The sequence below is a fragment of the Phyllobates terribilis genome, unplaced genomic scaffold (assembly GCF_046119375.1).
Source record: "Phyllobates terribilis strain yellow unplaced genomic scaffold, ASM4611937v1 Scaffold_10__3_contigs__length_209671492, whole genome shotgun sequence".
NCBI lineage: Eukaryota > Metazoa > Chordata > Amphibia > Anura > Dendrobatidae > Phyllobates > Phyllobates terribilis.
The window spans coordinates 133,470,917-133,483,944 of NW_027362770.1; the positions used below are offsets into that span (position 1 = coordinate 133,470,917).

Below are 13,028 nucleotides of genomic sequence, written 5' to 3' on the forward strand. Positions count from 1 at the left end.
TGAAAAATGCAAAAATGAAAATTGTGCCAAATATTCCAAAATTTCTTAGAAATAAATTTTAACCGGGGGGTGTTTGGGTGGTCGTACTCCGGATCGCTCAGTCCTACACAAAGTACAGTACTTGTGTGCAAAGTGCTCCTCTGTCACTAGGTGGCTTGTTCCTCCTAAGAGCAGAGACTTGAGAGCCTCCATCTCTGGAGGGAGGGGGTGAAGGACGTCCACCTCCTCCCCTCGAGGAGAGACACATCCCCTGAATGATACAGAGAGAAGGAAGCACTGCAGGCACATTGCACGCAGATCCCATAATGTGCGGACGGGGGACCGCCTGCCTATCCTGACTTACAAAGTTCCCATCACTTCAACTTTACTTCTATGGAGCAAAGCTAAGCCGGTAAGTCCCAAAAATGACCACACGGTCATGTGCACGGCAAAGTCTGTTCTCTCTGATTATCATTATTTAGGTCCCCAGGGGAGCGTGTCCAAATCTTTGGCCGGAGAACTAAAAATTTTCATTCACTATATCCAAAAACGGCATTGTTGTTCTTTTTTATGGTCCTTTAATGCAGGGTTCCCCAACTCCAGTCCTCAAGGCCCACCAACAGGTCATGTTTTCAGGATTTCCTTAGTATTGCACAGGTGATGGAATTATTGCCTGTGCAGGTGATGCAACTATCACCTGTGTAATACTAAGGAAATCCTAAAAACATGACCTGTTGGTGGGCCTTGAGGACTGGAGTTGGGGAACCCTGCTTTAATGGGACCATGTTGGTACTTTCTATATAATGCAGTGACGGTCGAAAATGTTTGATATATAATTCATCATCTCAGTTCACATTAATATATTTGCGCCTTATTCTCTTTTCTTTTTTTTTGCACCACTTTATCTTTTTTTACGTCTTTTTTTCTTTGCACATCCAAATGTTTTGGATCAATTTATGAAATGCGATTTTGTTATTAAATTTTGCATTTTTTATTTTCTATTTTTGCACATCTCGCTCCAGTTCCTCACTGCGGGAAGGTTTCTGGCTGGAGTTTTTAACTTGGCACATTTTTTTTTAGACAAGAGTGCGACTTTTTGAGCTAAAAAAGTAGCGAAAAAACCTGTTAAAAAAGGAAAATAAAGAGCATTTTTAATTTGGGGCCAAAGTTATGATCCGCGTGCGGCAATTTGAAGAGTTTGGAATAAAAACGTCAGCGTCCGCAAGACAAAAAAAAGAAAGAAAAGGGACTTAAAAAAATAGCAAATGATGAATTGGGTTTTTAAGTGTCCCAAAGCTCCTCATCAAAATGCCCCAATACACTTGGTTTGGAGATGGAAGTTGGCCCCTTACATCTTGGGCCCCTGGACTTCTCCACAGGTTGCACCAATGATATGCCCTGGTGGGCAGCACAGGAGCAGTTGCCCAGGGCACGAAATTCTATGGCCAACCACTGACCCCACTGCTACTTTTTCTTAGAGCGTCATATGGGCGAGTGACTGCCTGCCCAGTGGCCGACAAATAATATTATTAAGTATCCATTAGTTGCTTTGACATCAGGTTCCTATGCAGAGCGCAGCAGTCTAGGTTAGTTTGTCATTGCTGCTGCACTCTACATAGGCAGCGACTGAGATAACAAAGCTCTCAGCATGATGCTTTGCTTTATCATATTAGTTGCTGCTGGGGTTCGCAGTAGGTCAGGGCTAAGGTTGGGAAATAGTGCTAGCATTAGGGATAGGGTTAGGTTTAGGGATAGGGTAATAAAATAGTTTATAAAAAAAAAATGTATTAAAAATGTACCAAAAAAATGTCTAACTTTATTTTTTAACTTTTTATATCAAATGGTCTCTGGGTGAAAAGGATGCAAAATACTTGTCTTGTCCCGGGCGTTGGAAACCCACGCTATCCCCCCGGGTTGCTCAGCCACAGGTTCCTATGCAGAGCGCAGCAGCGAATACAAGCTTACCTCAACTGCTGCGCTCTACATAAGCTGTGACTGAGATAACTAAGCTCTCTGTGTGATGAAGTGAGCTTTGTCATCTCAGTCACTGCTAGGGTTAGGAAAAGGTTAGCCTATACACACCTCCCGTGCTGGCAGCATTCCAGCAGTGTCGACACTCGCGGTCCCGGGGCTCCCGTGCTGTTGTGACCATGACCCCAGCGCCCAATCAGCGCTGGCATCACTGTCCGCGCCTTCGTACAAATCGAACATGAAGAGGAAGTCCGGGCTGCAGATGGTCTCTGACTTCCTCTTCATGTCCAATTTGTCCGAAGGTGGAGACAGTGATGCCAGCGCTGATTGGGCGCCGTTGTCACGTGTCACAACAACAGCACGGTAGACCCAGGAACGCGAGTGCCAACACTGCTGAAACAGCGCTGGCACGGGAGGTGAGTATAAGCTTTTTTATTTTATCGAGGCCAAGTGTGGGGTACGTGAAATAGATGTCCAAGTAGTGGAGAACTTCTTGAAGATCGTCTCTTATTCATGAGAACAGCTCTGTTCAGCATTTACATCCGCATATAACAACAGCTGATAGTGGGGGGTCGGACCATCACCAATCTGATATTGTTGACCTATACTAAGGCAGGGTTTACACTGCCCGATTGTACTACTGCCGATCGGCTACGTGTAAGCCAGTGGCCCATCATTTAGTGGTCTATTTACCAGGCTGAGAACCGATGGCTGGTACGATGGTTCTGGCCCTTCCGGTCTCTTGGCACATCTGTTTACACAGGACGATGTGCTGCCCAGAATACTGATTTCTAAGCAAGCTTAAAAATGTTCACACCCGATGAACAAGCGTTTTGCTTGTTGGTCGGATGATTGTCAACATGTTTAGATCAGCCAATAATCGGGATGCTACAGTGATAGAAGAACTTTTATGGCCATTTAGGACCCTTCCATGAGTCAGTTTTATATTGAAAAATTGATCAATTTTGATCGATGTTTTTTTATCCGATCTTCATTCGCTTTATTGATCTGATTGTCCATTTTTCCAACCACTGCAGCATGCGTTTTGTCTTGTCTACAAAGAAAAGCTTCCAAACTTCACCTCTACACTGGGATAAGTGCTGTCTTTTGCATGCTTTTTTACAAACCCTTTTTTACTTGAATGGGTGTTTTTTGATCTGCAAATTTGATGAAAATCAGACTTGAACAAATGGGACGTGTGAACATAACCATAAACTACAATGAGAACGTGTTATGTGCATGAAAGACATGGGATAGAACTAGTCCGGGAAACTGGGATGTGTGAATGGGGCCGAAGCGGTGAGCAATGTGTGATCTTGTAGCTCAATGAAACTCAGCATAGAGAATTTTTCCGTGAAATAAAGCTCAGTTATTGTAGCTTAATATACTTTGTTTCGGTCCTTTAGTAATTTTAGGATCTCTGTTTGCTGTCATAGAATGGAATTCTATGGAGCTTAGGTAGTAGCTTCGGTAACCATAGTTATCACCATTAAGAGCTAACTGTCAATATATGAGTGGTTATAACCATGGATACCTAAGCTACTGCAATGCCCTGCACATGTGGTAAGCGACATAGCAAATCAGAAGAACTATACTACATTTCTAATTGGAGGTATTTGCTAATATTATTATTATTACACCTACTACATGTTGGGATAGGATCTTGGCGATGGGAATAACCTTTTAAGCCATGGCCTAAAACTGAGATCTGGTAATGCAGCTAATCGCTCAGCCCAAAAACCAGAGAGAACCCAATGCAGACACAAGAAGAATACATAAGGTCCATGTGCAGTAGGTACTAATCTTTGGTCGGATTTGATCCAAGGGAACCGCCGGACATATTTCTATAAGTAGGACAGTCTGAATGGCATCCTAGAATGCCCCACTTCTGTAAGGCGTTATAGGGGTAGTAAGATGGTGGACTTTGGGCCCAGGGCTAGACCATCAGCTGCAAAATAACCCATTTATACCCCTTCATCACATCGTCAGGGACCGATAGGGTCAGATATGTAGCCAACGGTTAAACACGGGAGTTATACCCCAATCGCAGAAACCCAGTTTTGTATTACAGGCTCAGTTCCTGTGCCAAATGATGAACATTGGTATAAATTAGTAAGGAGTAAACACCTTAGTATCAGATCGGCGTGGGTTCGATACCCGGTCCCCTACCCATCAGCTGTTACCAGGTCCCATGGCTGTCGGAAGTGCACGGAGCCGGAACAGCACTAGGGGCCTATTGAAGTGAATGAGATCTGATCTGCAGTACCTGAGAATGACCACTACACAGTAAATGGAGCTGTGCACTTCTGGTGTTGGACCTTAGCTAATCTGATATTGATGACCTGTCCCAAGGATCGGCCATCAGTATCCTAGTACCAGACAACCCCTTTTACTAGCACCAGGCATAGGGACCTATTTTTCATCTTTATGAACCGCTCTGGTACTGTATATGCTAACCTCCAAGTGGAATCAGACGAATGGTAGAAAATCCCTCTTCTAGGGCAAACACTTTTTGGATTAATCACTAAGTTCTGTCAGGGGACATCCTTTTAGGGAATTGGTGTGAAAATCCAGAGCAGTGTGTTATTTCTAAGGAAAAATGTGATATTCTGTCCGGTATGAACGTCCTAGACTCATACAGGCCCCCGTGGATACAAACTGTGTCCTAGAAAAAGTGTCCGAGATGGGCGCCATAAGTAATAATTGTTAGTGCAGTTTACACCAGAAACCTAATGGATCCCTGATAAGAGCCTGTTCACACTGCACTATCTGATGCGTTCATGTCTCCATCTGAGACTTTCATTTGCAACTCCCCAAAAATAGAATTCAGATGGAAAGTATGAAACTTTGGGATCGGTTTGTGCTCCTTTCGACAGTGTCCGCGGACACAAGAACATAGTCTACTGTCATTCAATGGTTCTATCTGGGGCACTCTAAATCTCACTTTTTTGGGGATTCAGACAGAAGCCCTGGACAGAAATATGAATGCACCACAAAACATGGTGTGAACAGGCCCTAAATCAATGGGATATGTAAGAATCCATTGCACTATATACTCATATGCTGATACTAATGTGTACAGCGCCAAACGCTAGTGTTACACACAATTGAGGCCATAGCATTGTGCTGAGTAGTATCATCACATTCAGAAAGTGACCTATTGTTTAAAAGGGTATTACTATCTTCAAGATCCTATCCCAATATGTAGTAGGTATATTAGCAAATCCCTCCAATTAGAAATGTAGTATAGTTCTTCTGATTCACCATGTGCAGGACATTGCAGTAGCTTATGTATCCATGGTTACGACTACTCATATAGTGACAGTTAGTTGTTAATAGTCGTAACCATGGATACCTCAGCTACTGCAATGCCCTGCACATAGGGTGAGCGACATATCGAATCAGAAGAACTATACTATATTTCTAATTGGAGGTATTTGCTCATATTATTATTATTACCCCTACTACCTATTGGGATAGGAGATGGAAATACCCCTGTAAATCAGGTATTTAAAAAAATACTTTGGTAAAGTTTTTTTTTTTATATATATCATATCTCGAACTATATTAGAAAAAAAGAATGAAATCTTGTAGATTTTACACAGGTCACTGGGGCTTTTTAGACTCACGGCTTCGTCTGCAGAAAAAGTTGTTCACCAGACAAATATTCAGCCATGAAATGCCGGCTGTCTGATGTGAATGGCCGTCTGTTCTATAGACCCGGCCGAGTTTGGAGAACTTGTTGTTTGACCTGCCGTTATCTGTGTAACTCCAATAATCTACTGTATGATAACCAGGCTTAGCTCCAAACTAGAAAAACTTGTCCTAGCCAGATACCAGCAGGCAGGGCCGATTCTGACTTTTCTGCTGCCTGAGGCAAAAAATTCAATGGCGCCCCTTCCTCCCCATCCAAAAAAAGCATCCAGCAATGAATACACCATACACACGAATATATATCAGCATGAAAAAACATATACATAAGTACCGTCCAGGTTTAGACGGCAGAAAATAGGAAAAACATTTTTCCTATTAATTAAAACTTCCCTGGTGAGGTAAATTGGAGGGGTCATTATTACTAATTTTAATTCACTAGGGTATAATATGAATGTAAATAGATCTATCGCTAGTATTTCTGTGCAGTGTGTGTATTATACACACACAGCTCTGCTACATACACATATAGACACACACAGCTCTGCTACATACACATATAGACACACAGCTCTGCTACATGCACATGCACAGTAGGAGTCAGTGTCCATTTTGATGGGGTTGGGGTCGGTAGTAAATGGACCGACTCTGACTCCTAAAATATATAATAAATTGGGTACAGTAGGATGTGCTGTAAATTTTTTCATAAGAATTTGGGAAAGTTTGGAAATGTCCTATACAGTTAGGTCCATATATATTTGGACAAAGACAAAATTTTGGTTCTAGACATTACCACAATGAATTTTAAACAAAACAATTCAGATGCAGTTGAAGTTCAGACTTTCAGCTTTCATTTGAGGGTATCCACATTAAAATTGGATGAAGGGTTTAGGCGTTTCAGCTCCTTAACATGTGGCACCCTGTTTTTAAAGGGACCAAAAGTAATTGGACAGATTAAATAATTGTAAATAAAATGTTCATTTCTAGTACTTGGTTGAAAACCCTTTGTTGGCAATGACTGCCTGAAGTCTTGAACTCATGGACATCACCAGACGCTGTGTTTCCTCCTTTTTGATGCTCTGCCAGGCCTTCACTGCGGTGGTTTTCAGTTGCTGTTTGTTTGTGGGCCTTTCTGTCTGAAGTTTAGTCTTTAACAAGTGAAATGCATGCTCAATTGGATTGAGATCAGGTGACTGACTTGGCCATTCTAGAATATTCCACTTCTTTGCTTTAATAAACTCCTGGGTTGCTTTGGCTTTATGTTTTGGGTCATTGTCCATTTGTAGTATGAAACGACGACCAATCAGTTTGGCTGCATTTGGCTGGATCTGAGCACACAGTATGGCTCTGAATACCTCAGAATTCATTCGGTTGCTTCTGTCCTGTGTCACATCATCAATAAACACTAGTGACCCAGTGACACTGGCAGCCATGCATGTCCAAGCCATCACACTGCCTCCGCCGTGTTTTACAGATTATGTGGTATGCTTTGGATCATGAACTGTACCACGCCTTCGCCATACTTTTCTCTTTCCATCATTCTGGTAGAGGTTGATCTTGGTTTCATCTGCCCAAACAATGTTCTTCCAGAACTGTGCTGGCTTTTTTAGATGTTTTTTAGCAAAGTCCAGTCTAGCGTTTTTATTCTTGATGCTTATGAGTGGCTTGCACCGTGCAGTGAACCCTCTGTATTTACTCTCATGCAGTCTTCTCTTTATGGTAGATTTGGATATTGATACGCCTACCTCCTGGAGAGTGTTGTTCACTTGGTTGGCTGTTGTGAAGGGGTTTCTCTTCACCATGGAGATTATTCTGCAATCATCCACCACTGTTGTCTTCCGTGGGCACCCAGGTCTTTTTGCATTGATGAGTTCACCAGTGCTTTCTTTCTTTCTCAGGATGTACCAAACTGTAGATTTTGCCTCTCCTAATATTGTAGCAATTTCTCGGATGGGTTTTTTCTGTTTTTTTGCAGCTTAAGGATGGCTTGTTTCACCTGCATGGAGAGCTCCTTTGACCGCATGTTTACTTAACACCAAAACCTTCCAAATGCAAGCACCACACCTCAAATCAACTCCAGGCCTTTTATCTGCTTAATTGAGAATGACATAACGAAGGGATTGCCCACACCTGTCCATGAAATAGCCTTGGAGTCAATTGTTCAATTACTTTTGGTCTCTTTAAAAACAGGGTGGCACATGTTAAGGAGCTGAAACTCCTAAACCCTTCATCCAATTTTAATGTGGATACCCTCAAATGAAAGCTGAAAGTCTGAACTTCAACTGCATCTGAATTGTTTTGTTTAAAATTCATTGTGATAATGTCTAGAACCAAAATTAGAAAAAAAAATTCTCTGTCCAAATATATATGGACCTAACTGTAAATGTCTGTTCTGTTTCTGATCTAAGAATATCGGCTTTTAGTTGTGATGAATCTGTGCTGCACTTTATGTACATGCTCAGTAGTGACCAGTGCTGTGGAGTCGGAGTCGTCGAGTCAGAGTTGGAGTCGGTAGTCAGTGAAATTGAGGAGTCAGAGTCGGTGGTTTGGCTTACCGACTCCACAGCCCTGAGACACACACACAGCTCTGCTACTTGCATATATAGACACAGCTCTGCTACATGCACATATAGACACACGCACAGCTCTTCTACATGCACATTTAGACAGCCACATACAGCTCTGCTAAATACACATATAGACACACACAGCTCTGCTACATGCACTTTTAAAGACACACAGCTCTGCTACGTGCACATATAGACAAATAGCTCTGGTACATGCATATACAGACACATAGCTCTGGTACATGCATGTATAGATACAAAGCTATGCTAAATGCACATATAAACACACAAACACAGCTCTGGTACATGCACATTTACAGACACATAGCTCTGCTTCATGCAAATATAGACACACAGCTCTGCTACATGCACATATAGACACACACAGTTCTGCTACATGCATATATAGACAAAGCTTTGCTACATGCACATATAGACACACACAGCTCTGCTACATACACATATAGATACATAGCTCTGCTCTGCTACATGCACATTTACAGACACACAGCTCTGCTACATGCACATATAGACACACAGCTCTGCTACATGCATATATAGACAAAGCTCTGCTACATGCACATATAGACACGCGCAGCTCTGCTACATGCACATATAGACACACACAGCTCTGCTACATGCATATATAGACAAAGCTCTGCTACATGCATATATAGACACAGCTCTGCTACATTCATATATAGACACGCAGCTCTGCTATATGCACATATAGACACACACAGCACTGCTACATGCATATATAGATACAAACAGCTCTGCCATATGCACATATAGACACACACAGCTCTGCTACATACACATATAGTCACACAACTCTGAGACATGCACATTTATAGACACACACAGCGCTGCTACATACACATATAGACACACACAGCTCTGCTACATGCACATATAGTCACACAACTCTGAGACATGCACATTTATAGACACACACAGCGCTGCTACATACACATATAGACACACACAGCTCTGCTACATACACATATAGACACACAGCTCTGCTACATGCACATGCACAGTAGACACACACAGCTCTGCTATATGCATATTTACACACACATACTGTACATTACCACATCTTGCAGTTCCTTCCAGACATGTGATTGATGACATGAGCTGAAAGGTCCTGGGGCTAGTCAGGTGGAAGGTCCTACAGCTGCTCAGGAGGTGCAGTATCTTGCAGGTCCTGGTATCTTTCTCTCCTGTGCTGCACCGATCAGATAGATCATTGTGGGGCAGGAGGAGAGAGAACAGTTCTCTCAGTGATCAGAAAGGATGCTGTCATTATTCTACTCCATTACAGAAACTTGCCTCCGGACTATAAGACATGCACACTTTTTAGCAAGAGTTTTTCTTGCTAAAAAGTGTGTCTTCTAGTCTGAAAAATATGGTATATACCAGCATCCAGCAATTAATAAACCATGCATATAAATATATATCAGCAGTGAAGAAACTATATATAAGTATATTCCGGCGTTCAGCAATTGTTCATCGAACAAAATGATTTTTAGGCTGATTAACCGTTCTCGGCAGCACATCGTCCTTTGTAAACAGGGCATGTGCTGTCCAGAACAATGACAGTCCATGTGCACAGAACGGTCTATTACTGATCTGTGATCATATTAAATGGGTTTTAATGACCACCGATGAGCAAACATGTCGCTAATCGGAAGTTCTTTAATGCCACAAGTCGGTTAGTGCAATCCCGGCACTTAGCCTAGCTAAGAGACTGTGATGAATGATTATTTATCATGGATACTGTCTGGGGGAGGCAGAGTAAGACATTAACCATTGTATGCAATGAATAATCATCCATCATCACATGCTCTGAGCCCCCCAGACAGTAACCCTGGCATGAGCTGCGCTGCATTTAATAATCTCATAAAAAATAAGCGGTTTATTATTATAGGATTATTAAATACAGTGTTACTGCAAACATGTATTAATAAAGTATTCATCGCAGAACGTACGACCCTTTAAAAAGTCCCAAAACGGACGACATTCACTGGTCGGAGCTGCGAAATGCAACAGACATTGAACTATTTGCTCGGATGCTTTATTTGTCAGGGAGACCTTATGTCTATGCAGGTTGGCTGTGCGGTGCCAGAATGGGTTTGTACAGCTGCCAGGCATCGGGTCTGGCTGCCGGAGGTGACCTTGCTGCATTACACAATCTGCCACCTTTGCCTGGCAGTTTATCTATCACCTCGTATACAGTTCTCCTTTAAGACCATGCGTTTTGCCTAATCTATTTACAAGATGAGTCATGATGACATCATCACATGTATGTATGAGAAGTGACATCACTACCTTCATGCGTATTGGTGACCATGCAGGTTGTCTACAACTGAAGTATTTGAAGAATGTTGAAGGCATTTAATAATGGGTTAACAAGTAGACGGTATCTTTAGGTGCCCATTCACCATTGAGACGTCTGACGGACAGTTGTGATCACTGAGACCTTTAGGCTCTGTTCACACAGAGCTATTTGGAGCGGATTCAAAAATCAAAAATTCCACACTATCAAACTCTCGCTATTCATTGCTATAGGAAATCCACTGTTCATATAAGGAATTTTTGAGCTTTTTTTTTTATACCTCTTAGGTTTTGAAAAATGGCTGGTGTAAAGAAAACAATAAACAGCAAATACATACAAATCTCAAAAAAAGGCCATCTGGCCACAAAAAATCCGCCAACAAGAATCGGAAATATACAGCAAAAAATGGCAGAATTAAAATATAACTGTTAATGGGATAATTAAAATCTAAAATAGTATCTAGATACACACAAACAAACATAAATAGGGATGTTATTCACCCAGTGGGGTGGACTAGTTCAGAAAATACAACAGGAGATATATGTTCCTTAATTTACTACAATAATGTTTACTCCTTAATAGTAGAGAGAGACTATCATATGCAAACAGTGGAAATTCATAAGTAGAAAGAAAAGGAACAATCTCACCGGTCCTGCAGCACGGATTTCTCCACAGAATAGCACAGGGTTAATCCAGCGGTCATCCACCTCTGACCCTATAATGCCCTGTTCTCATATGCTGTCCCTAGGACCCCAAAGCTCCCGCCCTAACAAGGGCAGTCCACAGCTGACCCTAAAGATCTGATCAGCCCTACATAGACCCTACAGAAGTTTCCCAACGCGTTTCCTCACCATCAAGTGATTCATCAGGGGAGTAACAGAAAAATTATTATCAATGGTCTAGGGTATGGTAACCCTCCATGCAGGTATATAGAAAAGGCAGTGGCAAAATGGCCACAGGTTGATTGCCTTAAGTATGTTCAGGTACAATTAATCCAAATAATTCCCATGTGTGTACCTTGAGACACATCTGGTCTCATTGGATAACACCGTAAATAGCAGCGAACTTTAGCCAATTAAAGCTCGTATATGCAAATGCCCCCTGCTAAACCCACCCACACATACATGCCCCAGCGATCCACAAACGCCCCATAAAGGGCAGACAGCGATCCCCTACCCCCCAAGGCAGGATCCCCCCGAGGAGACACATCTAAGACCCCCACAAAGAAAAATCCATTATAAGACCCCCTGAAAACGAGACAATCTAACACTTCCCATGCAGTATGCTCCATTCCCACGCCGTGGAACGCTGTTTGCACTCCACCGATGTCACTTCCGGTCATGTGATCCACACCGCGGCGTCACTTCGAGTTTCTTGGAACGCAAGCCTGCGCTCCACTGCCGTCATTTCCGGTTTCGTGGAACGCAAGTCTGCGCTCCACTGCCCCATAGCCATCTCACAGACCCAAAATCAGTGGTCTCAGCAAACATAGCACAATGGCCGACCACAAAGAGCATCCCCACTATGTCATAAAGCCTGCACAATGCCCCTAAAGAGGGAATGTGCAAATGACAAAAAGGGGGGGGGGGGGGAGAAACGCCTCGTATACATAAGATCTATAAGACACACCCCCTATATATATATATATATACCTCATAAGCTTAAAGCCACACAACCTCCAGTGGGAGGATAAAAATGCAAAGAGTGAGGATATGTACAGGGGTTTATAAACGATCTTAGATAGCATGGGATAAGAGGGCATAATCAGTACATTAGAAACGAATAAGAGGTGAAAAGGGGGGTGAAGATGGAGAGGAGGGGGGAGGGGAAAAAGAAGAAGGGAACGGGAGGGGGACAAAAAAGCTCAACTCACAGGCCAATATCTGCGAGTTCGCAGAAATTGTACCACCAATCTTGCTTTTGAGGAGCAGGCTGCCAACCTCCACAATAGATTCCATGAAAGGGGTTACCCTAGAGATGTGGTACATCAAGCATACCTCAAGAGTAGGTCCAGAAGAAGGTCCAGCCTGTTGACTTCTAAACCTAAGGGTGATGATGGAGAAGTGGTTAGGTTTATTACAACCTTTAGAAACGGAGCTAGGGAGGCGAAGGAGATCCTTAACAAGTATTGGCCTATCTTGGAAATGGATGGAGATATATCTCCATACCTTGGGGGGTTCCCCCATGTTACATATAAAAAAGGCCGCTCTCTTCGGGACCGTTTGGTACATAGTCACTACTCTGCACCTAGACAGGATAATTGGCTTGGCTCTTTGACTAAGGGATGCTATAAATGTGGAAAATGTGTGGTCTGCTCATCGATACAGTGTGGTAAAACATTCCGAGGCAATAACATTGACAGGGAATTTCGGGTGCTGGACTTTATTAACTGCCGTACACAAGGGGTGGTTTATAAAGGTACCTGTAAATGCAGCCTTGAGTACGTTGGTAAAACAAAACGTGAATTGAGACGGAGGATAGGCGAGCATCTGGGGGACATTGAACATCATAGGGAAACA

At 42.6% G+C, this 13,028-nt stretch overlaps 1 protein-coding gene across 1 annotated transcript in view; it reads left to right on the plus strand.

Moving 5' to 3' along the window:
- The first annotated feature begins 224 nt into the window (after nt 1–224).
- SMIM3 (small integral membrane protein 3) overlaps nt 225–13,028 on the plus strand; it is a 36,591-nt gene continuing 23,787 nt past the window's right edge. Inside the window, exon 1 of the mRNA XM_073649810.1 lies at nt 225–391. The gene's annotated coding sequence lies outside the window, so the exon portion shown is untranslated. The remainder of the gene's footprint in view (nt 392–13,028) is intronic.